The 27,959-nt window shown below is 46.7% G+C and overlaps 1 protein-coding gene and 1 long non-coding RNA gene across 4 annotated transcripts in view; both read left to right on the top strand.

Moving 5' to 3' along the window:
• slc22a16 (solute carrier family 22 member 16) overlaps positions 1-27,959 on the top strand; it is a 175,050-nt gene that overhangs the window by 47,104 nt on the left and 99,987 nt on the right. The window lies entirely within an intron of this gene.
• Positions 228-27,790, top strand: LOC140411041 (uncharacterized). The gene is made up of 2 exons (XR_011940793.1): positions 228-4,824; positions 27,602-27,790. It is a non-coding gene; the product is annotated as an uncharacterized lncRNA (long non-coding RNA).

The following is a 27,959-nucleotide window of genomic DNA, read 5'->3' as shown; positions in this document are numbered from 1 at the left end:
GGTTCACCAGGCGGTGGCAACCGTTCGACTATCTCGCAGAGCGATAAGGGAAAATAGGAAAGGTAGCAGCAGCAACCCAGGGGGGAGGGTTGGGGGGGGGGGGGGGGAGGGGGACCCATTTGGGTCCGTGGGGGTTTTTATGTGTGTGTTTATATATTAGTTATTTATATTAGATGTTACAAAGTTACTATTTTAGTTACTATTTCTGTTGTTTCTTATTTTGTTGTTGGCAGTTGCCGTTGGTTAGCATATTATTTATTTCAAAGACGATCAATGTATATATTATTACAAAGTTGTAAAATGGGAAATTTATGTTTTTTGTTTGATCGAAAAACTTTAATAAAATATATATTTTTTATAAAAACACTTGTCAAGAAGAAGAAGAAGGAGGCTTATGTAAAGAGACATGAAGGTTCAGTTAAGGCGCTTGAGAGTTACAAGTTAGCTAGGAAGGACCTAAAGAGAGAGCTAAGAAGAGCCAGGAGGGGACATGAGAAGTCTTTGGCAGGTAGGATCAAGGATAACCCTAAAGCTTTCTATAGATATATCAGGAATAAACAAATGACTAGGGTAAGAGTAGGGCCAGTCAAGGACAGTAGTGGGAAGTTCTGCTTGGAGTCCGTGGAGATAGGAGAGGTGCTAAATGAATATTCACACAGGAAAAAGACAATGTTGTCGAGGAGAATACTGAGATTCAGGCTACTAGACTAGAAGAGCTTGAGGTTCATAAGGAGGAGGTGTTAGCAATTCTGGAAAGTGTGAAAATAGATCGGTCCCCTGGGCTGGATGGGATTTATCCTTGGATTCTCTGGGAAGCTCGGGAGAAGATTGCTGACCCTTTGGCTTTGATCTTTAAGTCATCTTTGTCTACAGGAATAGTGCCAGAAGACTGGAGGATAGCAAATGTTGTCCCCTTGTTCAAGAAGGGGATTAGAGACAACCCAGGTAACTATAGACTTTAGACTTAAAGTGAGCCTTACTTCTGTTGTGGGCAAAATCTTGGAAAGGTTGATAAGAGATAGGATGTATAATCATCTGGAAAGGAATAATTTGATTAGAGATAGTCAACACGGTTTTGTGAAGGGTAGGTCGTGCCTCACAAACCTTATTGAGTTCTTTGAGAAGGTGACTGAACAGGTAGATGAGGGTAGAGCAGTTGATGTGGTGTATATGGATTTCAGTAAAGCGTTTGATAAGGTTCCCCATGGTAGGCTACTACAGAAAATAAGGAGGCATGGGATTCCGGGTGATTTAGCAGTTTGGATCAGAAATTGGCTAGCTGGAAGAAGACAAAGAGTGGTGGTTGATGGGAAATGTTCAGACTGGAGTCCAGTTACCAGTGGTGTACCACAAGGATCTGTTTTGGGGCCACTGCTGTTTGTCATTTTTATGAATGACCTGGAGGAGGGCGTAGAAGGATGGGTGAGTAAATTTGCAGATGACACTAAAGTTGGTGGAGTTGTGGACAGTGCGGAAGGATGTTACAAGTTACAGAGGGACATAGATAAGCTGCAGCGCTGGGCTGAGAGGTGGCAAATGGAGTTTAATGCAGAAAAGTGAGGTGATTCATTTTGGAAGGAATAACAGGAAGACAGAGTACTGGGCTAATGGTAAGATTCTTGGCAGTGTGGATGAGCAGAGAGATCTCGGTGTCCATGTACACAGATACCTGAAAGTTGCCACCCAGGTTGAGAGGGTTGTTAAGAAGGCGTACGGTGTGTTAGCTTTTATTGGTAGAGGAATTGAGTTTCGGAGCCATGAGGTCATGTTGCAGCTGTACAAAACTCTGGTGCGGCCGCATTTGGAGTATTGCGTGCAATTCTGGTCGCCGCATTATAGGAAGGATGTGGAAGCATTGGAAAGGGTGCAGAGGAGATTTACCAGGATGTTGCCTGGTATGGAGGGAAGATCTTATGAGGAAAGGCTGAAGGACTTGAGGCCGTTTTCGTTAGAGAGAAGGTTAAGAGGTGACTTAATTGAGGCGTACAAGATGTTCAGAGGATTGGATAGGGTGGACAGTGAGAGTCTTTTTCCCCGGATGGTGATTTCTCGCACGAGGGAACATAGCTTTAAATTGAGGGGAGATAGATATAAGACAGATGTCAGAGGTAGGTTCTTTACTCAGAGAGTAGTAAGGGCGTGGAATGCCCTGCCTGCAACAGTAGTTGACTCGCCAACACTAAGGGCATTCAAATGGTCATTGGATAGACATATGGACGATAAGGGAATAGTGTAGATGGGCTTTAGAGTGGTTTCACAGGTCTGCGCAACATCGAGGGCCGAAGGGCCTGTACTGCGCTGTAATGTTCTAACCTAACCATTTATGCTTCTTGGACTAATCCCGAGTAAATACTGAATACATCTTCAGATCCCAGTACTAATCCTGAATAAATACAGGGTACATTTTGAGACCGTAGTACTAATCCTTTTTTTTTCCAATTTAGAGTACCCAATTCTTTTTTTTCCAATTAAGGGACAATTAGCATGGCCAATCCACCTACCCTGCACACCTTTTTGGATTGTGGGGTGAGACCCACGTAGACATGGGGAGAATATGCAAACTCCACGCGGACAGTGACCTGTGGCCAGGATCGAACCAGGGTCCTCAGCGCCGTGAGGCCACTGCGCCACTGTGCTGCCCTCTTACTAATCCTGCGTAAATACGGAGTACATTTTCAGACCGTAGTACTAATCCTGAGTAAATACGGAGTACATCTTCAGACCCAAGTCTTATCCTGAATAAACCTGGAGTCCATTTTTAGATTTCAGTGAAGGAGTGGAAATGTGGGGGATCAAGTATGAGGTAAGGAAAGATGGAATGGATAATGAAGAGCAAAGTATTTAAAGAGGTATGATAGAATAGTGATATTGCTACTTGATTAGTAATTCGAAGTCCTAAACTAATCATCATAGAAATCGGGTTCTAATCTCACCATGGCAGTTTGAGAATTTGATTTTTAATATTTATTGTAATAGTTAAAAAGCTGGTGTCAATTAATAAGTGACCACAAATCTCTCATACGATCTGGAATAGACTTCATCCTCTTATGCTTATTTGGCCATTTAATATCATGTAAATCCGTCGGCTTGTTGCAAAACTCAATTGATTCTTTGATATCCTTTGGGAAAGTAGAAGCCATCTGGCCTGGATGATATTTGACTCCAGTCCTACACCAATGTGATTGACTCTGAAATAGCCTAGCAAGACTTGAGTTTAAAGCAACTGTGAATGAGCATTAAATGCTTTGCAAGTGACATTCACGACTCAGTAACATTTAAAGAATGTGGACCAAATTAAATGGTGGCAGTTTGTGAGAAATTAGAAAATTGATGGCTGGGGATTAAATAGTCAATATAGTGGGATTTGGTATGAGACCACCAAGACCGAATTATGCTGATCGGTGCTTTTATATGAAGCAGAAGATCTGGAAATCCTAAAGATGTGGTATAATGTGGCTATTCAAGGGAACCCCTTTGGAAATTAATTGTATTCCTGTTTAAAAACACTGAAGACATGTTGGCTATCTGGGAAAACATTTGAAACAGATGCTGCAGGTTAGAAGTCAGCTTTGAAGACATGTGGATACTTCGGGCGGATTTGTCCCATTTATTTAGGCGGGAGCAGGAACTGAAGTGCCATTAAAAAAAATCCTGAGTCATGCCTTTCCCTGCAAATCAACCTTTCTTCCTCTGTCACCTCTTTTCTACCTGGTGCAAATTAGTTCTTGTTAATTCTGTGTAATGTCTAGTACAGTTATGCACTGATTGGATAAAACAAGAAAGTATGGTTGCAGGTTTGGTACAGCTTAGTAGTACATTGATGGAAGGGTCAAGAACCAAAGGAGGAAGAATTTTTTTCCCGCATGTGTGATAATGACCTGCAACTTGCCACCCACAAAGATGATAGAAGTGGGAAAAAAGTCAAGTGCTTTAAAAAATAAATTGGATGGGATGGGCATTGAAGGAAATACATTTGCAGGGCTTTGAAGATTGAGTGGGGAGTAGGATTGACTGGATTACTCTGGAGAGTTGGCATAGACACAATAGGCCAAATAACCACTGCTGTACTATAAATGGTTCTTTGGGCAGAATTATCCCCCAAAATGACTTATTTTAGGCAGTAAAACCAATGCGGATCGCAGTGGATGTTCCAGCACGATCTTCCCATAGAACATAGAAAAATACAGCACAGAACAGGCCCTTCGGCCCACGATGTTGTGCCGAACCTTTGTCCTAGATTAATCATAGATTATCATAGAATTTACAGTGCAGAAGGAGGCCACCCGGCCCATCGCGTCTGCACCGGCTCTTGGAAAGAGCACCCTACCCAAGGTCAACACCTCCACCCTATCCCCACAACCCAGCAACCCCACCCAACACTAAGGGCAATTTTGGACACTAAGGGCAATTTATCATGGCCAATCCACCTAACCTGCACATCTTTGGACTGGTACCATGGCTAATCAGAAACCTGACACTTTTTACCTGTCATTTTGTATTTATCCTTTCATAGGTAATTGGTGTCACTGGCAAGGCCAGCATTTGTTGCCCATTTCTAATTGCCCTTAAGATAGTAGAGCCATCTTCTTGTACTGCTGTTGTGGTGTAAGTATACGCAGAGTGCTGTTAGGGTGGGAGTTCCAGGATTTTGACCTAACTGCAATATATTTCCAGCTCAGGATGCTGTGTGGCTTGGAGGGAATTTTCCAGGAGATGGCATTCTCAAACATCTGCTACATTGTCATTCCAGCTGGTAGAGCCCACGGGTTTGGAAGGTTCTATCGAAGAAGGCTTGACAAGTTGCTGCAGTGCATCTTGTATATGGTACATACTGCTCCAAGTGTACATAGGTGGCGGCGGGTGTGAATGTTTAAGATGATGGATGTGTGTCAATCAATCAGGCTGCTCTGTCCTGGATGAAAGAGCTTCTTGAGTATTGTTAGAACTGCACTCATCCAGGCAAGTTGGACAATTCCATCACACCTCTGTCTTGTGCCTAGTAGATGGAGAGGCTGAGCGTTATTCGCCTGATATGCTGTTGTAGCTGCAGTACTTATATGATTAGCCAAGTTAAATTTCTGATCAATGGTAATTCCCCCCCCCCCCCCCCCCCCCCCCAGGATATTGATAGTGGGGGATTCAGTGATGGTAATACCATTGCATGTCATGGCGAGATGGTTGAATTCTCTCTTGTTTGAGATAGCCATTGTCTGGCAATTTGGTAGTGTCAATGTTATGTACCAGCCCAAGTCTGGATGATGTTCAGCTCTAGCTGCATATAAGAACTAGGAGCAGGAGTAGGCCACCTGGCCCCTCGAGCCTGCTCCGCCATTCAATGAGATCATGGCTGATCTTTTGTGGACTCAGCTCCACTTTCCGGCCCGAACACCATAACCCTTAATCCCTTTATTCTTCAAACTATCTATCTTTATCTTAAAAACATTTAATGAAGGAGCCTCAACTGCTTCACTGGGCAGGGAATTCCATAGATTCACAATCCTTTGGGTGAAGGTTTCTCCTAAACTCAGTCCTAAATCCACTTCTCCTTATTTTGAGGCTATGCCTCCTAGTTCTACTTTCACCCGCCAGTGGAAACAACCTGCTCGCATCTATCTATTCCCTTCATAATTTTATATGTTTCTATAAGATCCCCCCGCATCCTTCTAAATTCCAATGAGTACAATCCCAGTCTACTCAACCTCTCTTTGTAATCCAACCCCTTCAGCTCTGGGATTAATTTAGTGAATCTCCTCTGCACACCCTCCAGCGCCAGTATGTCCTTTCTCAGATAAGGAGCCCAAAACTGAAAACAATACTCCAGGTGTGGCCTCACTAACACCTTATACAATTGCAGTCTATCCTCCCTAGTCTTAAATTCCACCCCTCTAGCAATGAAGGACAAAACTCCATTTGCCTTCTTAATCACCTGTTGTACCTGTAAACTTTTTGCGACTCATGCACTAGCACACCCAGGTCTCTGAACAGCAGCATGTTTTAATATTTTATTATTTAAATAATAATCCCTTTTGCTGTTATTCCTACCAAAATGGATAACCTCACATTTGTCAACATTGTATTCCATCTGCCAGACCCTAGCCCATTCACTTAACCTATCCAAATCCCTCTGCAGACTTCCGGTATCCTCTGCACTTTTTGCTTTACCACTCATTTTATGTTGTCTGCAAACATGGACACATTGCACTTGGTCCCCAACTCCAAATCATCTATGTAAATTGTGAACAATTGTGGGCCCAACACTATTCCCTGAGGGACACAAGTAGCTACTGATTGCCAACCAGAGAAACACCCATTAATCCCCACTCTTTGCTTTCTCTTAACCAATCCTCTATCCATGCTACCACTTTACCCTTAATGCCATGCATTATCTTATGCAGCAACCTTTTGTGTGGCACCTTGTCAAAAACTTTCTGGATATACCACATCCATTGGCTCCCCGTTATCTACCGCACTGGTAATGTCCTCAAAAAATTCCACTAATTTAGTTAGGCACGACCTGCCCTTTATGAACCCATGCTGCGTCTGCCAATGCACAATTTCCATCCAGATGCCTCGCTATTTCTTCCTTGATGATAGATTCCAGCATCTTCCCTACTATCGAAGTTAAGCTAACTGGTCCACTTTCTGCCTCCCTCTTTTTTTTAAACAGTGGTGTCACGTTTGCTAATTTCCAATCCGCCGGGACCACCCCAGAGTCTAGTGTATTTTGGTAAATTATCACTAGTGCATTTGCAATTTCCTTAGCCATCTCTTTTAGCACTCTGGGATGCATTCCATCAGGGCCAGGAGACTTGTCTACCTTTAGCCCCATTAGCTTGCCCATCACTACCTCCTTAGTGATAAAAATCATCTCAAGGTCCTCACCTGTCATAGTCACTGGCATGTTATTTGTGTCTTCCACTGTGAAGATTGAACCAAAAAACCTGTTCAGTTCCTCAGCCATTTCCTCACCTCACCATTATTAAATCTCCCTTCTCATCCTCTAAAGGACCAATATTTACCTTAGCCACTCTGTTGTTTTATTATATTTGTAGAAATTTTTACTATCTGTTTTTATATTCTGAGCAAGTTTACTCTCATAATCTATCTTACTTTTCTTTATAGCTTTTTTAGTAGCTTTCTTTTGCCCCCTAAAGATTTCCCAGTCCTCTAGTCTCCCACAAACTTTGCCACTTTGTATGCTTTTTCCTTAAATTTTATACTCTCCCTTATTTCCTTATGATATCCACGGTCGATTTTCCCTCTTTCTACCGTCCTTCCTTTTTATTGGTATAAACATTTGCTGAGCACTGTGAAAAATCGCTTGGAAGGTTCTCCACTGTTCCTCAACTGTTTCACCATAAAGTCTTTGCTCCCAGTCTACCTTAGCTAGTTCTTCTCTCATGCCATTGTAATCTCCTTTGTTTAATCACAAAACACTAATGTTTGATTTTTGCCTTCTCACCCTCCATCTGTATTTTAAATTCCACCACATTGTGATCGCTCCTTCCAAGAGGATCCCTAACTATGAGATCCTGAATCAATCCTGTCTCATTACACAGGACCAGATCTAGGACCGCTTGTTCCCTCGTAGGTTCCATTACATACTGTTCGAGGAAACTATCGCGGATACATTCTATGAACCCCTCCTCAAGGCTGCCTTGACCGACCTGGTTAAACCAATCGACATGTAGATTAAAATCCCCCATGATAACTGCTGTACCATTTCAACGTGCATCAGTTATTTCTTTGTTTATTGCCTGCCCCACCTATAGACCACTCTTATCAGTGACTTTTTCGCCTTACTAATCCTGAGTTCCACCCAAATGGATTCAACCTTATCCGCCATAGTACCGATGTCATCCCTTACTATTGCCCGGATGTCATCCTTAAATAACAGATGATGTTAAATAACAGATGATGTAAATAACAGAGCTACACAACCTCCCTTACCAGCCACTCTGTCCTTCCGTATAGTTTGATACCCTCGGATATTTAACTCCCAGTCGTGACCGTCCATTAACCGTGTTTCAGTAATGGCCACTAAACCCTAGTCATTCATGATGATTTGCGCCATCAATTCATTTACCTTATTCCGAATACTACGAGCATTCAGTTAAAGTACACTTATGTTGGCTTTTATACCTCTGTTTTGAATCTTAACACCTTGATCAGTAACCTCTCCTAAATTATATTTCCTCTTAACTTTTCGCCTAATTTTCCTTGTCGTTGAACCCATATCTTCATGTAACAACCTGCCACGTCGCTTTCCATTTATGTTTTTACTTCCAGTTTTATTCCTTTTCGTATTACTGGGCCTATTCACTGAGCTCCCCTCAGTCACTGTACCTTGTACTGTTGCCCTTTTTGATTTTTGACTATGGCTTCTCTGCCTTACACTTTCCCCCTTACTGCCTTTTGTTTCTGTCTCTGTCCATATGAACGTACATATGCTCAAGTATCTGAGGAGTTGGGAATGGTGCTGAATGTACTGAATCATCAGCAAACATCCCCAATTCCTACCTTATAATGGAAGGAAGGTTATTAATAAAGCAGCTAAAGATGATTGTTCTATAGTGCATTTTTACCCCATATTCCTTTGGTGAGCAAATATGTTAGCAATCTCACATTTAACATCAATAAATAACCTAGCAACCGTTGCCATTTACAGAAGAAAGTTCCAAATTTTTACCATTTTTGTAGTAGAAATGTTTCTTAATTTAACTCTTGAAAGGTCTGGCTCTTTTACATTGTGTTATTGCTCCTAGACTCCCTAACCAGCAAAAGCATCTATCCTATCTCTATCTACCTTGTCTGTTTCCCATAATATCTTGAAAACTTTGAATCAACACCTTGTGAATTCCCTACTTTGTGTGATCTCGCCTCATAATTTAACCTATAGAATACAGCTTTCATTTTGCACTTCCTCCAAGACCATATATCCTGCCGAGTTGTATTGTCCACAACTGCTTGCAGTACTTCAGGTGTGGTCTGACAGTGGCTCTGATCATAGATCATAGAATTTACAGTGCAGAAGGAGGCCATTCGGCCCATCGAGACTGCACCGGCTCTTGGAAAGAGCACCCGCCCCAAGGTCAACACCGCCACCCTATCCCCATAACCCAGTAACCCCACCCAACACTAAGGGCAATTTTGGACACTAAGGGCAATTTATCATGGCCAATCCACCTAACCTGCACATCTTTGGACTGTGGGAGGAAACCGGAGCACCCGGAGGAAACCCACGCACACACGGGGAGGATGTGCAGACTCCGCACAGACAGTGACCCAAGCCGGAATCGAACCTGGGACCCTGGAGCTGTGAAGCAATTGTGCTATCCACAAGGCTACCGTGCTGCCCCTATGTGCTCTATGTGGCTGAAGTTTGTATTCTACTTTTTCCTATTCTATTCCTCTCCATGGAGGTCTGAAACTAATTGCCTGAAAGGATGGTAGCAGCAGAAATCCTCACTGCATCCGAAATAAACATTTGGATAATACTTGAGGTGGTCAAGTATGGACCAAGAGCTAGTAGATTAAATTTGATTCTTTAACTCTTCGGCCAGCATTGGCCATCTTGGAGCTATAAATCCTTCCTTTAGCTTGAATTTATCCTGAGAGTCGGTGTGTAACCCATTCCCGCACCCAACAGGCCCGCTGGCATTTTATGCTCAATTGAGTGTTGATTGGCAGTAGGCGGGACTTTCACTTGCCCTTGAATGGATCCCGCCAGCTCTCCAGGCACAGTGCTGCAGTGGCCAGAAGAAATACTGCAGCACTGCCTGAGCCTAATAACTGGGACAGCACTTCAGCTAGGTCCAGGGTAGGAGATGCCCTGAGGGGCCGGAAGGGGGGGTGATCTCGGTGTTGGGAGCTAGGCCAGGGGATTGGCTGGCCAGAGGTCCCAGAGGGGGGTGACCCCAAATCTGAAGGGGCCTTCAGATTGAGGCGCACCCAACCCAAGATGAAGTTTTTTTAACATTTTCAGTTTGGGACCCTGTTCCAACTGGTGTCAACCCAAAAATTGAGGCTGGGAATGAAAAGGCCCTTAAGTGGCCACTTAACCGTAATAGGGGTATAAGGTGGATTGGCCATGCTAAATTGCCCTTCATGTCCGGGGTTACGGGGATAGAGCGGGGAGTGGGCCTAGGTAGGGTGCTCTTTCAGAGGGTCGGTGTAGACTTGATAACCTGAATGGCCTCGTTCTACATTGGGGATTCTATGATTCTAAGCTAAGGTGTATGTGCACAAATCTTTGAAGATAGAAGAGCTAGTTCAGGAGTCTTTTTTGCTGCTTTACACACCAATGGCAATGACCTGGAACTCTCAGCCTAACAAGCAAACTCCATCAAAAATATGAAAAAGAAATCTGGTAGGAAATAAACTTTTAGGGCTATGGAGATAGAGCGGAGGAATGGTACCTGGTTGATTCTTTGGAGAGTAGCCATGGACCTGATGGGCTAAATGGCCTCTTGTACCATGATGACTAAAAAAGCATATAGGATACTTGACTTGAAACAAGAATTGAGTGTAAAAGCAAGGGTATTACGTTGTATACCACACGGTTAAGCCCCACCTGGACTACTGTGCTTAATTCTGGGCGCACCTTTTAGGCAGGATGCCAAAGGCTTAGGTTGCAGAGATTATTCACTGATGGTACCAGGGATTCTGTAATTCAGTTACATCGACATGGGAAGCTGGATTCATTCTTCACAGTTAAATACCCTATCCACACCTCCCTGCTTCTGATTGATTGATTGATTTGATTTATTGTCACGTGTACCGAAGTACAGTGAAAAGTATTTTTCTGCGGCCGAGGGACATACATAGTAGATAAAAAGAATAATCAACAGAGAACATTGACAAGTGGTATGTCGACAAACGGTGATTAGTTACAGTGCGGAACAAGGGACCAAACCTCTACTTCACTTTCATTCTTTGTCAGGTCAGATGATCAAAAGCTAGATCAAATATCGACTACATTTAGTTTTATAATGCTCTGTTGAAGTTCCTTAGGACATTTTGTTATGTTCTAGGTGCTTATATAAATATGAGTTGGTTCACAGCAAGTTCAGGGGGGATTTAATAGAAGGTTAAATAAGGAGAAACTTTCGAGTGGCAAAAAAGCTGGGTAACTAAGTTTAAGGTATTGCTGATTAGAGAGACAAGTTGTAAAAGCTTTTCATCTTGCACTCATCAGGACCATGCTAAGCTGACTAATTTTAAACAATCACAACAATTTGTACCATGATAGTTTGAAATTTGACATCTTTGAATTTGTACTGATCAGTGCAAGACAGAAGCCTCAACAACAGATGTTTCTTTTCAGCAATATTCAACTGTTAGCATACTGGTTCGTACACAGCATCACAGCACCATGGACCTGGCAATTCTTCTTGTCTTTGTGGAGTTTGTATGTTCTCCCTGTGTATGCATGGTTAAGGTGCTCCAGTTTCCTCCCACAGTCAAAAGATGTTCAGGTTAGGTGGATTGGCTATGATCAATGTGTGGGGTTATGGGATGGAGATTATGCAGTGGGCCTAGGCAGATTGTTCTTTCAGAGTGTCAGTGCAGACTTGATGGGGTGGCACAGTAGCACAGTGGTTAGCACTGTTGCTTCACAGCACCGGGTTCCAGGTTCAATTTGCGGCTTGGGTCATTGTCTGTCTGGAGTGGGATCAGGTAGGCCAGTCAGGTGTTTTTCATGCACAGTGCAGGCTCGATGGGTGAAGGGCCTCCTCTGCAGTATTATTCTGTGGTTCTGTAACAAGTGAATTAACCAATAATTTGTATAACATTTCTGAGATCTTTGGCCCTTGGCTGCTCCAATGACTTACAGGCACCAGATTTCAACTTTTTATTTATAATAGAAATCAAGTTGAAACATGCAATAATTATAACAGAATAACGGCCAGGTAATCTACTGCTCCCCCTTTGACCGTCCCACCCACTAGCAAAACACACAAGATAGACACACACTGAGGGAGGGATAGAGATAGAGTTAAAGCAATAGGGATCAAGATGAAAAAGGATGACTGTCCTTGTTTCTGGTATTGAGGTCGCTGCGGCAGCCTGTCCTCCCAGGACACGGAGTGATTGAAATCACCAATTGGATTGCTAACAAGGATTTTCTAGCAGGTAGGGAGTTGAAACCCTGTAGGGTTTCCTCTGGGGGAGTCACTTCTTTTATTACCCTGGGACTTCACTCTAAAGAGTAGCCTTAGACCAGTTTGATTCTTAAAACTCTCGGTCTCACCTTCTCCCTCGCTTCAGCCTGTGGTTAAACTTAACTGGTTTCCTAGCTTTACTGAGGAAAAATAGAGTATCAGAGAAGAAGCTTCCAGGAGATGTTACAGAAGTCTGTCAAGCTTTCAGGGAGAGAAACCCAAAGAGTTCCCTCTAGCTCTGTCTTCGGGTATTAAACACTCAGGCTGGATAGGGAGGAACAGGTGGCTCGATCCGTTTACCTGGAGAGAGCCCCAGCAATATTGATCTGCTGGACGTTTAAACTGCAACGAGATCAAACCTTCCCAGCTCTGTAGAACATTCTAGAATGGTCAGCACCAAACAGCTTGTTGGCCACCGCCTGGGTCCATTAAGAGGTTTCAGACCAAACACCACATCCTGCTTATGTTTCCTTTTTCAAATTAAGATAAGCTGCTAGATCTTAAAGGCATTAACCCATCCATGGTCAAAAAAATGGCAGTAGCGAGCAGGTTAACGGAAATTAAAAGGAGGAAATGGGAACAGGCAAGGATTAAACCGGAGGATCTTTACAGAATGGAGAAACAGTCCTGATTTCCTCATTTGATTTAATACTGACTGTTTTACCCCTACTGTCCCTAATTTCGGACTCTTTCTCTCCCCCCACATAAGCATTTCCTTCATTTTGACCTTAAGAGACTGCCTAAGATGAAGGATCAGCACCACTTTCATATTTCTGGGGGCCTTAATATCTGCTCAGTTGCTTACCTGTGTAGGCCTAAACGGCTTCAGTTTCATTGATTTTCTTGTTTCTCCCGATGCTTTAAAAACCTGGCTGCCTTTTCTAATGTTGCATCACCAGCCCCTCTATAGAATAGAATAGAATCCCTACAGTGTGGAAGGAGACCATCCTACCCATCGAGTCTCCAAAAGAGCACCCTACCTAGACCCAATCCTCCACCCTAGCCCCATAACCCCACCTAAACCTTTGCACACGAAGGGGCAATTTAGGATGGCCAATTCACCTAACCTGCACATCTTTGGATTGTGAGAGGAAACCGGAGGAAACCCACACAGACACTGTGAGAAAGTGCAAATTCCACAGTCACCCAAGGCCGGAATTGAACCCGGGTTCCTGGTGCTGTGAGGCAGCAGTGCCAAGCACTGTGCCACCCTAGCTTTGCATAGCATAGTTTTGTTTTTGCAGCTCACTACTAGCAGACTCCTTGATAGCAGAAGCCCACCATTCATTTTTCAATGATCCCTACTCAAGGAAACAAGGCATGGCAAAGTCGGAGGTATGGACAAGTTAAGCACCGAAGAAAATATTGCAGCCTTTATATAAAACCAAGGAGGTAATGATAAATTTGCACAGAACCTTATGCAATGTTTTTGCACGCTGTTAGGAAGGATATAAAACCAATGCAAAGTATGTAGTATTGATGGACTAGGATATTACCAGAAATAAATGGTGACAGTTATTATTGTATACCTGAATGTTGAGGCCTTTTTCTCGATGTTCAGAAGTGATGTGGTAGAGGCGTCCAAGATTATGGCAAGTAACAAAAAAATCTTTCCACAGGTGAGTGAGATACCAAGAGGGTACAAATTGAAGATAATTTAAAAAAATTATTTTAATAAATTTAGAGTAGCCAATTCATTTTTTCCAATTAAGGGGCAATTTAGCGTGGCCAATCCACCTACCCTGCACATCTTTTTGGGCTGTGGGGGTGAAACCCACGCAAACACAGGGAGAATGTGCAAACTGCACACGCACTGTGACCCAGAGCCTGGATTGAACCTGGGACCTCGCTGCCGTGAGGCAACCGTGCTAACCACTGCGCCACCGTGCTGCCCGAAGATAATAAAGAATTAAAGGAAGGTTAGAGAAAAATATTTTGCTTAGAGGATAGTTGAACTATGAAAGTTAAAACCGAGTACAGTTTTTTTGAAAACGGAATAAGATAATATCCAAATATTAAACAATTTTTAGATTTCTTTGTTTATTGTCACGTGTACCGAGGTACAGTGAAAAGTATTTTTCTACGAGCAGCTCAAACAGATCATTAAGTACATGAAAAGAAAAGAGAATGCATAATAAGGCAACACCAGGTACACAAGGGTGAAGCATACAGGGGTTTAGTATTAATCAGGTCAGTTCATAAGAGGGTCGTTTAGGAGTCTGGTAACAGCGGGGAAGAAGCTGTTTGAGTCTGTTCGTGCGTGTTCTCAGACTTCTGTATCTCCTGCCCGATGGAAGAAGTTGGAAGTGTGAGTAAGCCGGGTGGGAGGGATCTTTGATTATGCTGCCTGCTTTCCCCGGGCAGTGGGAGGCGTAGATGGAGTCAATGGATGGGAGGCAGGTTCGTGTGATGGACTGGGCGGTGTTCACGACTCTGAAGTTTCTTGCGGTCCTGGGCCGAGCAGTTGCCATACCAGGCTGTGATGCAGCCCGATAGGATGCTTTCTATGGTGCATCTGTAAAAATTGATAAGGGTCAGGGTGGACATATCGAATTTCCTTAGTTTCCTGAGGAAGTATAGGTGCTGCTGTGCTTTCTTGGTGGTAGCGTCGACGTGGGTGGACCAAGAACAGATTTTTAGTGATGTGCACTCCTAGGAGTTTGAAGCTGTAAACCATCTCCACCTCCGCTCCGTTGATGCAGACAAGGGTGTGTACAGTACTTTGCTTCCTGAAGTCTATAGTTTTGATGGCATGGAGAGGCAGGTTGTTGTCGCTGCACCACTCCACTAGGTTCTCTATCTCCGTCCTGTATTCTGACTCGTCATTATTCGCGATCCAACCCAATATGCTTGTGTCGGCAGCAAACTTGTAGATGGAGTTGGAACCAAGTTTTGCAATGCAGTCATGTGTAGAGGGAGTACAGTAGGGGGGTAAGCCTTGTGCGACCCCCGGTCTTGAGGACTATTGTGGAGGAGGTGGTATTGTTTATTCTTACTGATTGTGGTCTGTGGGTCAGAAAGTCGAGGATCCAGTTGCAGAGTGAGGAGCCAAGTCCTAGGTTTTGGAGCTTTGCTATGAGCTTGCCTGGGATGATGTTGAAGGCGGAGCTGTACTCAATAAATAGGAGTCCTTGGTGTCTCGGTGCTCAAGGGATGAGTATAGAGCCAGGGAGATGGCATCTGCTGTGGACCGGTTACGGCGGTATGTGAATTGCAGTGGATCTAGGCGTTCTGGGGGTATGGAGTTGATGCGCTTCATGACCAACCTCTCAAAGCACTTCATTACGACTGAAGTCAGGGCCACCGGACGGTAGTCATTGAGGCACTTTGCCTGGTTCTTCTTTGGCACCGGATGGTGGTCTTCTTGAAGCAGGTGGGAACCTCAGAGCGGAGTAGGGACAGGTTGAAAATGTCCGCGAACACATCTGCCAGCTGGTCCACGCAGGCTCTGAGTGCACGACCAGGGATCCCGTCCAGACCGGTCGCCTTCCAAGGGTTCACTTTCAGGAAAGCCGATCTGACTTTGGATGTTGTGACGGTGGGTATGGATGTGTTTTGGGCTACTGGAGCACTCTACAGCGGATCGATGGTTTCCTGCTCGAACCGAGCATAGAATGCATTGAGTTCATCGGGGAGGGGTGCGCTGCTGCCGGAGATACTGCTCAGCTTCGCTTTGTAGCCCGTTCTGTTGTTTAGGCCTTGCCACAACCTACAAAAGTCTGTAACACTTGTCTGTGACTAGCTTGGTCTGATATTCTCTCTTGGCATCCCAGATGGCTTTGCAGAGGTTGTACCTGGATTTCTTGTATAGGTCCGGGCTTCCTTCCACAGTCCAAAGATGTGCAGGTTAGATGGACTGGCTGTGCTAAATTGCCCTTGGTGTCCAAAAAAAAAGTTAGGTGGGGTTACGGGGATAGAGTGTAGGTGTGGGGATAGGGTGTAGGTATGGGCTCAGGCAGAGTGCTCTTTCCCAGGGCTGGTGCAGACTCGTTGGGCGAATGGCCTCCTTCTGCACTGTAAATTCTATGATTCACATGTAAAGTTTGTTTGTCTTGCTGCAACAAACCAAAATCTGACAGCAATAAAGTTATTAATTATATTAAAATACAATAAAAAATCAAATGCTTTTCTGTCTGTCCACTTGCTTTTGCTATTTTTTTATTATTTTAATTTTACTTTGTTTTATTAAAATATTTTCTAATTAATTATCTCTGCATCACATCAATCGACGGTTCGCCCACCTACTAGCACACAGGTAAGATTCTGATCAAACAGATTTTTGAGCATTGATCTGCGAAACTCACTAATGTAGTTACATAACTGGAATAAGCTATTTAGCGCCTCAAGCCTGTTATTCAGAGAGAGATCAGCTGATCCGTGACTGAACTCCACATACCCAATTTTGTCCCAAATCCCTTGATACTTTTGGCTAACAATCTAAAAACATTAAATTGATGTAGTATCAATTGCCATTTGTGGAAGAGAATTTCATACTCCTACCACCTTTTGTATGTAGAGCGTTTACTAATGTTTCTCCTGATAGGTCTGGATTTAATTTTTTTTAAATATTCCTCCAGTTCTGGACTCAGCTCGTGGAAATAATCTCTCACAATCTAATCTCACAATCTATCCTATTGGTTCCCCTTAGTGTCTTGGAAAATTTGATTAAATCACCCCTTATCGTTCTAAATTCCAGGGAATGCAACCCTACTTTATGTAATCTGTCCCTCAGCTGGTCAGTACAGGAAATGCGACTGAGTGCATCCTCGTCAGAGCATTCCCCATTTGAGGCCCAAAAACAGAATGCCATTAGAAGCACCGGGACAACCTCTCTAATCCCACCCAGAACGGACTCTGGGCACGATTTAACTAAATGGCAATGTCCCATAGCAAGCGCTTGCAGCAACAAGAAACACAAGGCTACAAAACGCAACTCACATTTGATAAGGGGCCTTAGTGGGGAACATGCGGCCATGGCCGCACATAGCCCCATTTTGAGCACTGAGCTCCACTCGCTGGAACTCCTCAACGTAACAAGGAATCTCCGAGGCCCCCGAAGCAACCCCTGCAGGGCATCCCTGGCCTGATCACACCCACACAAAAAATGCCAAATTTACACTTTGATATTGCCAACCTGGCCACCATGACAACATCGTGGGGGTCTTCTAGGATAGGCTGGCACCCTGGCATGGCTGGTGCCATTTGGGTGCCAGCCTATCCTAGAAGACCCCCACAAGTGCTGTTCCATCTGGTCCCCATTTTTGGAGACCAGTACTGAACAAGGCTCACCCGAAGCGAAAGAGATTGATCCCAAGCCTGGAATAACTCGGGAATTTGCACAATAAAGTGAGACTAGCTGTCTTGCTTTAATATGCAGATTTGCTAAAAAGTGATCCTGCTCACAATGGGTGGGATTTACATCACAAACGAGATGTTGCGAGCCGGGTAGATCCCGGGAGCGGGGCCTGTCGGCTTTTTTCCGTCACGCTGCGCCACGGTAAGCTGCTTTTTGGGCACAGTGTGGCCATTATGTTGTGCCCTCTGTTTTGCTTTTTGTTAGATCCTAAATTACTCCACTTGTTTTAGTCAGATACCATGGCCTATTCCGTTCCTTTTCTTTATAACCTCCTTCATTCATCCTATCATGACCTCCTTCAGCTCATCAACCTTCCAAGTCTGCTATTCCAATTTTTGTTTTTAATTCATCTTCTAATCTCCACCGTTGAAAGCCGTGCTTTCATTTTCCTCAGGTTGTAGAATTTTGGCCTTCCCACCCCAAGCCTCCCTCATCCAACCCGACTGCTTTAACCAAGTTATTGAATACTCCTCCTCAGACCTTTTTTGAGTTGACATCAATTTTTAAGATTATGCCGCTAAGAAGCCCCTTGAGATGTTTGTCTATATTAAAGATACTATATAAATGCAAGTTGTATCTTCCCCTCTCTCGCACTATATGTTTTGATGGGAAAAAAAACAACTAAATCAATTAGAAGCACAATTTAAACATTTTCTTGATTATGTTTTGGTCAATCTCTGTTTTGTGAGGGCCACGAAGAATCCAGGACGAGTTTAAGGATAGAAAGAAATAACATTTATTGGCAATAACACATATACACACAACAGCAGCAGCAACTCCCTTGCTGCTCACTCTCCTAGCCAGTTCCAAACTGGCCAGCTTTATTCATGCAGGGAATCTGCTAATGATTTCTCCCCCCTCCCCCCACCCTCATTGGGAAGCTCATACTCCCAAAGGATTGTGGGATTGCCATTAGTCCCCAGCCAGTGGTAAGCAGGCAGGTTATAACAACCCCCCCCCCCTAAAGTCCAAGGAATACACCGAAGACCCTGAAGAAGGAGGGCGTCAGACGCGTTTTGCCGCAGGCCGGCCACCATTTGCACGAGGTGCTCGATCGGGCAGCGTGTAAGGAGACTGAGAGCGGCGCTTCTGTGATGAACGGCGTAACGGTTGTACATCCACAGCCCGTGGGCCCGAGGATTCCCCCTCTGATGCGTCCTGTGTCTCCATCTCGGAGTCCACTGCCTCCGTCATCTCGGCGTCTCTATCTCTACGTGGTTCTGTAACGACTTGCGCAGGCTTTGAGTGCGACACCAGAGGAATATTTTGAGGAATATTTTCCACTGTGTCTGGTCTCTGGCTGTAAAAATGAACTCCGGGGAATCTTTGGAAGGGATGGTCTGGACCGAACGTGGTCTACATGCTTGCACCTGGTAAAAGATAGGGCCCGTTTGGCGAAAGATTAGGCCACGGAACCCACTGGGCACCACCAGCAAAATTCCGAACGAACACTGGGTCACCGGGCGTAAACTCGAATCGGCCGATGCCGAGAAAAACCATGTCCCTGCCGTTCTTGTGTGCGGCGTACTTTTGTGCCAATGTCCAGGAAAACCATGCTAAAGTGGGTGCGAAGTCTCTGGCCCATTAGGAGTTCCGCGGGAGCTACCCCAGTGACCGCATGTGGGGTTGTCCGATATGAAAACAAAAAACGAGTCAGTCTCGTGTCCATCGACCCGGAAGACTGCTTCTTTAGGCCTCGTTTGAATGTCGGCACTGCGCGCACCGCCAACCCATTTGAAGCCGGGTGTTATGGAGCGGTGCGGATATGGCGTATGCCGTTCATTTTCTCTTTTTTAAAATAATTTTTATTGAGGTTTTCACAAAATATCAACAACAAAATGAAAAAGGAACCCAATAGAATTAAATACAGAACAAAATAAAATAACCCCCGTGCCCCCCTCCTCCCTATACATCAATAATAAATGAACACCCCGAATTAACACAAAGCAAACATTGCAAATATATACACCCCCTCAGATCCCCCAGGGTAAATAAACAAAAATAAAATAGACCCCCCCCCCCCCCCCCCCCCCCCGGGATGCTGCTGCTGCTGACCATTGTCTACCGTTCTGCCAGGAAGTCCAAGAACGGTTGCCACCGCCTGAAGAACCCTTGTACCGATCCCCTTAAGGTGAATTTCACCCTCTCCAATTTAATAAACCCCGCCATATTGTTGATCCAGGATTCCACGCTTGGGGGCCTCGCATCCTTCTACTGAACAAGAATCCTTCGCCGGGCTACCAGGGATGCAAAGGCCAGAATATTGGCCTCTTTCGCCTCCTGCACTCCCGGCTCCCCTGCAACCCCAAATATTGCGAGCCCCCAGCCCGGTTTGACCCTGGATCCTACCACCCCTGACACCGTCCTCGCTACGCCCTTCCAAAATTCCTCCAGCGCTGGGCATGCCCAGAACATATGGGTGTGCTGGGCTCCCTGAGCACCTAACACACCTGTCCTCACCCCCAAAGAACCAGCTCATCCATGTCCCAGTCATGTGTGCCCTGTGCAACACCTTAAACTGTATGAAGCTGAGCCTCGTGCACGAAGAGAAAGAGTTCACCCTCCCAAGGGCATCTGCCCACATCCCCTACTCTATTTCCTCTCCCAACTCCTCCTCCCACTTACCTTTCAACTCCACCACCGAGACCTCCTCCTCCTCCTGCACCACCTGATAAGTTGCCGAGATCTTCCCCTCTCCAACCCACCCCCCAGAGAGCACCCTGTCCTGTACTGTGCGTGGCAGCAGCCGCGGCAATTCCACCACTTGCTGCCTGGCAAACGCCCTTACCTGTAAATGCCTAAAGGTGTTCCCCGGGGGGATGCCCATACCTCTCCTCGAGCTCACCCAGGCTCGCGAACTTACCATCCACAAGCAGGTCCCCCAACCTTCTTATCCCTGCCCTGTGCCATCCCGAAAACCCTCCATCTATTCTCCCTGGGAGAAACCGGTGATTCCCCCGCATTGGGGTCCACACCGAGGCCCCCACTTCCCCCCTGTGCCGCCTCCACTACCCCCAGATTGAGGGTAGCCGCCACTACCGGGCTCGTGGTATACCTCATTGGAGGGAGCGGCAGCGGCGCCGTTGCCAGCGCCTCCAGACTCGTACCCTCACAAGACGCCGTCTCCAGCCTCTTCCATGCAGCCCCCTTCCCCCTCCATCACCCAATTGCGCACCATCGCCACATTGGTGGCCCAGTAGTACCCACAGAGGTTGGACAGTGCCAGCCCCCCCCCATCCCTACTCCGCTCCAGGAACACCCTTCTCACCCTCTGAGTCCCTCGCGCTCACACAAACCCCGTTATGCTCCTGTTGACCCGCCTAAAGAAGGCCTTCGGGATAAGAATGGGGAGGCACTGGAACAGGAACAAAAACCTTGGGAGCACCGTCATCTTAACTGACTGCACCCGACCCGCCAGGGACAACGGCAACGCGTCCCACCTCTTGAACTCCTCCATTTGCTCCACTAGCCTCGTGAAATTAAGTCTATGCAGGGCCTGCCAGCTCCTGGACCCCCAAATACCTGAAGCTCCTCTCCGCCCTTTTTAGTGGGAGCTCGCCAATCCCCTCTCCTGGTCCCCTGGGTGAACCACGAACAACTCGCTCTTCCCCATGTTGAGCTTGTACCCTGAGAAATCCCCGAACTCCTTGAGGAACTTCATTACCTCCGGCATTTCTCCCCCCCCCCCCCCCCCCGGTCCGCCACATATAGCAGCAAGTCGTCCGCATAGAGCGACACCCTATGCTCTGCACCAACCCCCTGCAGTTCCTCGACTCCCTCAGTGCCAGGGGTTCAATCGCTAGTGCGAAGAGCAGGAGCCTCCGCACATTCACGTTCAACTGCCTCCCCTTCACGAACCCAGTCTGGTCTTCGTGGATCACAATCCTCAATTCTCGTGGCTAAGACCTTCGCCAGCACCTTGGCATCTACGTTTAACAACAAAATCGGCCTGTAAGACCCACACTGCAGGGGATACTTGTCCCGCTTCAGGATCAAGGAGATCAGTGCCCGGGACATCGTTGGGGGCAAAGCCCCCCCCCCCCTTGCCTCATTGAAGGTCCTAACTAGCAACAGGTCCACATATGTTTTGTAGAATCCGACCGGGATACCATCCGGCCCCGGTGCCTTCCCCACCTGCATGCTCCCTATCCCTTTGGCCAGCTCCTCCAGCCCAATCGGGGCCCCCAATCCCACCACCAGTCCCTCCTCCACCTTCGGAAACCTCAATTGGTCCAGAAAGCGGCCCATCCCTCCCTCCACCAGTGGGGGCTCGGACCGATACAGTTCCTCATAAAAGTCCCTGAAGACCCCATTGATGCCAACCCCACTCCCTCCCCTATCCTTAGCTCCCCCAATCTCCCTAGCTGCGTCCCGCATCCGAAGCTGATGCGCCAGCATCCGACTTGCCTTTTCCCCATACTCAAATCGCCCCCTGGGCCTTCCTCCACTGCGCCTCTGCTTTTCCTGGTGGTCAACAGGTCAAATTCGGCCTGGACACTACGCCTCTCCCACAACAATCCTTCCTCAGGCACCTCCGCATACCTCCTGTCTACCCTCACCATCTCCCCCACCAGCCCCTCCCTCTCCCTCTGCTTTCTCCTCTCCTTGTGGGCCCTAATGGAGATCAGCTACCCCCTAACCACTTCCTTCAGTGCCTCCCATACCATCCCCACTCAGACCTCCCCGTTATCGTTGGCCTCCAGGTATCTCTATGCTTCCTCGGACCCACTCACTCACTCGCCTCGTCCACCAACAGCCCCACCTCCAAGCGCCACAACGGGCGCTGGTCCCTCTCCTCCCCCAGCTCCAGGTCTACCCAATGCGGGGCGTGATCCAAAAAGGCTATCGCCGAGTACTCGGTATCCTCTACTCTCGCTATCAGCGCCCTACTCAATAAAAAAAGTCGATCCGGGAATAAGCCTTATGAACATGCGAGAAGAATGAAAATTCCCTAGCCCCCGGCCTTGCAAATCTCCAAGTGACCACCCCTCCCATCTGGTCCATAAACCCCCTCAGCACTTTAGCCGCCGCCGGCTTCCTACCCGTCCTAGACCTGGAGCGATCCAGTGCTGGATCCAACACCGTGTTAAACCCCCCCCCCCCATTATCAGGCCCCCCACTTCCAAGTCCGGATCCGACCCAACATGCGGCGCATAAAACCCGCATCGTTCCAGTTCGGGGCGTACACGTTAACCAGCACCACCCTCTCCCCTTGCAGCTTACCACTTATCATTACATACCTGCCGCCATTGTCTGTCACAATGCTCGACCCCTCGAACGACACCCTCTTTCCCACCAAGATCGCCACCCCCCGATTTTTGGCATCCAGCCCCGAATGAAACACTTGACCTTCCCACCCCTTCCTCAATCTTACCTGGTCTGCCACCTTCAGGTGTGTCTCCTGGAGCATGACCACATCCACCTTCTGCCCCTTCAGGTGCACGAACACCCAGGCCCGCTTGACCGGTCCGTTCAGTCCCCTTACATTCCAGATTATCAGCCGGATCAGGGGGCTACCCGCCCCGCCGACTAGCCATAACCCCTCCTCAGCCAGCTACATGCCCGCACCCCACGCCTGGCCCGTTCCCCCCGGCGGCAGACCCCCCTTCCTAACCTCTTCTACTCGCTCCAGCTCCCCCTTGACCATACCAGCAGCAACCCGGTTCCCCCCCCCAGCTAGGACCCCTCCTAGCTGCTTTGCTCCCCCCCCCCCATTGCACTCCCACAAGTCAGCTGACCCCGGCCACTCCCGCCTCTCCTTCGACTCCTCCCATTGTGGGACATGCCCTCCTCCATTACCCATCAGCGGGCTCTCCGCCTCCCCCTTCCATCCCAAGCGCGGGAAACAACCCTCGCTTCCCCGCCCCCTTCAGCGCGGGAAAAAGCCTGCGCTTTCCACCTGCCCCGCCACCTTTGACGCAGCTCCTTTTACAGGCCCAGTCCCCTCACCACCCTCCCCGCAAGGGCCCCTCCCCCGCAAGGGCCCATCCCCCGCAAGGGCCCATCCCCCCTACCGGCCATCCACCCCTACTCCAGCCATCCACCCCTACTCCATTTACTTACACACACACACCCCCCCAAGAGCCCACCCGACAGACCCAACCAAAACAGTGCCCAACCGACCCTAACCACCCACACCGAACCAAAAAGAAACGAGCAAAGAACCCCCTCAAAATGTAACACACCAACAGCAATCCCCGACAACCCATCCCGACCCTCAGTTTGTGTCCAGCTTCTCGGACTGAACAAAGGCCCGCGCTTCCTCCGGGGACTCAAAATAATGGTGCCGGTCCTTGTAGGTGACCCACAGTCGCGCCGGCTGCAGCATGCCAAACTTCACCCCCTTCCTGTGCAGCACCGCCTTCACCCGGTTGTACTCGGCCCTCTTCTTCGCCACCTCTGCACTCCAGTCCTGATACATTCGAACCTCCGCGTTCTCCCACCTGCTGCTCCTCTCTTTCTTAGCCCACCTGAGCACGCACTCCCGATTAGCGAACCGATGAAACCGCACCAGCACCGCCCGCGGCGGCGTGTTAGCCTTAGGCCTCCTCGCCAACACTCTATGGGCCCCTTCCAGCTCCAGGGGCCCCTGGAAGGACCCCGCTCCCATCAGCGAGTTTATGATGGTGACCACATAGGCTCCCACGTCCGACCCCTCCGGGAGGCCCAGGATCCGCAAATTCTTCCGCCTCAACCGATTCTCCAGCTCCTCGAACCGTTCCTGCCATTTCTTGTGGAGTGCCTCTTGCTCCTCCACCTTTACCGCAAGGCCTAAGATCTCGTCCTCGTTGTCAGAGATCTTTTGTCAGACCTCGTGCATCGCCACCCCCGGGCCGTCTGGGTCTCCAGCAGCTTGTCGATAGAAGCCTTCATCGGCTCCAGCAGGTCCGCTTTGATCTCCCTGAAGCAGTGCTGGATAGCCGCCTGCTGCTCCTCCGCCCACTGCATCCACGCTCCCCTTCTACCTTCTCGAGCAAGGCGTAAGGCACTGGGCGCGCCTGGAAATAGCACGGCGTGGCTCCTGGTTCAATTTGGATACGGGCTACGGCCCCTTTTATTTTCCCCAAACCGGGCTGGAATACATCTGGGTATCGTCCTAGCACCTCAGTCAACCCTCCAGAAACTGTTTGGAGGACGTGCTGCCACTGCAGCCGCAAGTGGCGCAACCAGTCCCAACCGTGGCCGCACACCACGATAAGTGGGAAACACCCCTCCTGACGTCCATAAACAACAGGGGTCATCATAGTTCCTGTAATTTCCAATGGTTCCCCCGTATAGGTGGCCAACCTGGCCTGTGTGTCGGTTAATGTAAGGGTCTGTATACCCTGCTTGATGCAGTCGAATGTCCTCTGGGCGATCACGGAGACCGCTGCGTCAGTGTCCAACTCCATCTCAAGCAGGTGACCATTGACCTGTACTGTCACCTTAATGGGGGCCACACGGGGTGCTGCCACACAATGCAGCTGCAGGCAGTCATCCTCCGTCTCCACATCCTCAGAAGTAGTCGCCGCAGGTTCATCCAAATGGAAGGTACGGCCCCTGGGCTGGCCCCAGTTTCTGTCGGAACGACAGCATCTCTGGCGCCCCCAGGACCGGCGTCCGCGACGGTGTCGGCGCCCATAAGTCTGACACGGACATGGCTCCTCATCCATTGGTTCTGGAGAAGGCTCCCTTCGGGGAGGAATGTCCGACGGCCAACGGTCGCGTAACATTTCTGACAAGGTCTCACCATAGTCACAGTACTCCGGAATCCTGCGTAGCCTGGATTGAAAATCGGCAAGAGATTCTCCTGGGGTCCTCTCAGCGGTATTAAACCGGTAACGCTGGACTATTATGGACGGGGTTGGGTTAAAATGTTGCCCCACTAAGTTCACAAGTTCATCAAACGTTTCAGTGTCTGGCGCATCTGGGTATGTAAGGCACCTGATCACCCCAAACGTATGCGGGCCGCAGGCGGTGAGCAATATGACCACCTGGCGCTCATTTTCGGTGATGTTGTTTGCCCGGAATTAGTAACGCATCCGTTGTGCGTACTGGTTCCAGCTTTCCAGCGCAGTGTCAAAAACATCCAAACGTCCATACAGAGGCATGGTGTAATAGAAAACAACTTCCTACCTGTATCCAACAAAAATCCAGGGAGGTGGCTTCAGCAGTGTAGACAGCTATTCACTTTAACCCTCATTGCCAGTTTTGTGAGGGTCACGAAGAATTCAGCACGAGTTGAAGGATGGAAAGAAATAACATTTATTTACAATAACATATATGTACAACAGCAGCAACTTCCTTGCTGCTCACTCTCCTCTAGCCGGTTCCAAACTGGCCAGCTTTATTTATGCAAGGAATTTGCTAATGATTTCTCCGCCCCCCTCATTGGGGAAGCTCATACTCCCAAAGGATTATGGGATTGCCATTAGTCCCCAGCTAATGGTAAGCAGGCAGGTTATAACACTCTGACACAAAAAATGACTAAAGTAGGAAGAGGCATTGTTGCATGATACGTTTGTAGCTACTATGTTAAAGGCTCATTTAAAGAGGCAGTAGATCATAGAACATCTCTTTAATGTTAGGAAACAAATAGATTTTCAAGTAAGAATTTCACTATTTTGAAATCTGAGCCAATTTAGTAGTTTTCATAACAGCTAAAATGTAACAATTACAAAACGCAACCAGAGATTGATTTTCAAACCATGCGTACAAATAGCTTTTCAAACCTTTTTCTTATTTTGCAATCAATAATCAGATTACAAAATTAAAACAATTGAAAACGGTCCAGATAGATTTTGCCCTTGGAAGAAACTGAAAAAAGCAGTTAGCAATTTTAAGCAAAATAAATAATGATAATCCAATAACACCAATTTATTTTGAATACGTCGTGAATGACTTCTAGCAATTCATACACCAAACTTGATTCCACATCTAATACCAACTTATGAAACACCAAAGAATGTAGTACTTCAATTTTTAGCAGTAATGTAAGCACAGAGCTGTGTGTATTTAACTACATCTAGTATATTGTATATACTAAACAACAATGCAAATAAGAAGGTGAAAGAATTGCACTTGTACGGTACTTTTCATGACCTCCCAACATCCCAAAGTGCTTTACTGCCAATGAGGTACTACTTAGTGTAATCGCTATTGTAATGTAGGAAATTCAGCAGCTAAATTGTGCACAGCGAGCTCCCACAAACAGCAATATGATAATGACCAGATTATCTGGTTTAGTGATAATGATTGGAATGAATACTGGCCTGGACACCAGAGAGTTTCCTTGCTCTTCATAATAGTGTCATGGAATCTTTTAGTATTAAATACCCTAAGGCATATTTTGAACTTTGTGTTCATGCAGATGGGTTGCTGGGAGAAACATAGGCTTCAGGAGCAGGAGTAAGCCGTTCAGCCCTTTGAACTAACTCTTCCATTCAATAAGGTCATCGCTGATCTGGTTGTGGTCTCAAATCCACTTTTGTCATCTGCCCTTCATAACCCTCAAATGTGTTGTCTATCAATAATCTGCCTAAATCAGCCTTGAATAAGTGCAAGGGGGGGGGGGGGTACTCATGTAACCTGTTCCTGGTCTTTTATCAGTGCACTCCTGTAGCTGCCTGAAAGGAAATGTGATGTGTGGCACAATATTGGTTATCTGTGACCATTGTGCTTTCTTCAAAAACATTTGAGCAGACATATGAAAAATGATCACATTGATTAGAAAAAAAGGTTTTTTACAAGTTGCAAGTCTATTGTGAACTTCAGCCAGACATGTTTGAGACTGAGGAAGACCACATCACTGGATGTTTTTAACAGCCAAAAAAAAATATTTCTAGAAACACGTTATATGACTTTTAAGTACAGTCTTATATAATGAGTAAGTCAAACTCAGACAACAGTTTCATCAGTAGATTTACAGCAATCCAGTTGCAGCTGTAAATAGTTTAGCTGAAAGTAGAACATGATTAGCCTCATTTCAATTTTGCACACATGCAATTCCCATTATGCTCAGGATTTTATTCAGCCAGAAAGCAGAGGAGGAGAATGGTTTCTGTGAAGAATTTTGAAATGGTTCTCTTTAATCTGATTACAGGTGGAAAGTTTGTTTACCTTCTTCAGGACTAAGGACCAGGAGACTTCATTATCTATTGGGTGGTACCAAGACCTTCTGCCTGGTGGATTTAAGAAGCTCCTTATTTTCAAATACATTGCCTCACAGTAGAATATGCATATGGAAAATAGTTTTGCTGTATTGCAATTTTTAATAAAGAGGTCAAGCTCAGTTGTTGTGACTGGATTTATACTGAATTTTGATAATAGATGAGTTTGATTTGCAGTATTCTACAGAAATCAAATCTATCCAAGTCAAAATCCTCCCTGATCTGTGGAAAAGATTTAAAAAGGAAAAACATTCTACTTGAATGTCCCCACATATTTTCTAAATGTTCTAA

Source organism: Scyliorhinus torazame, chromosome 4, assembly GCF_047496885.1.
Source record: "Scyliorhinus torazame isolate Kashiwa2021f chromosome 4, sScyTor2.1, whole genome shotgun sequence".
NCBI classification, from domain to species: Eukaryota; Metazoa; Chordata; class Chondrichthyes; order Carcharhiniformes; family Scyliorhinidae; genus Scyliorhinus; species Scyliorhinus torazame.
The sequence above is the reverse complement of the archived record's forward strand: the minus strand, read 5'-3'. Positions and strand labels throughout refer to the sequence as shown.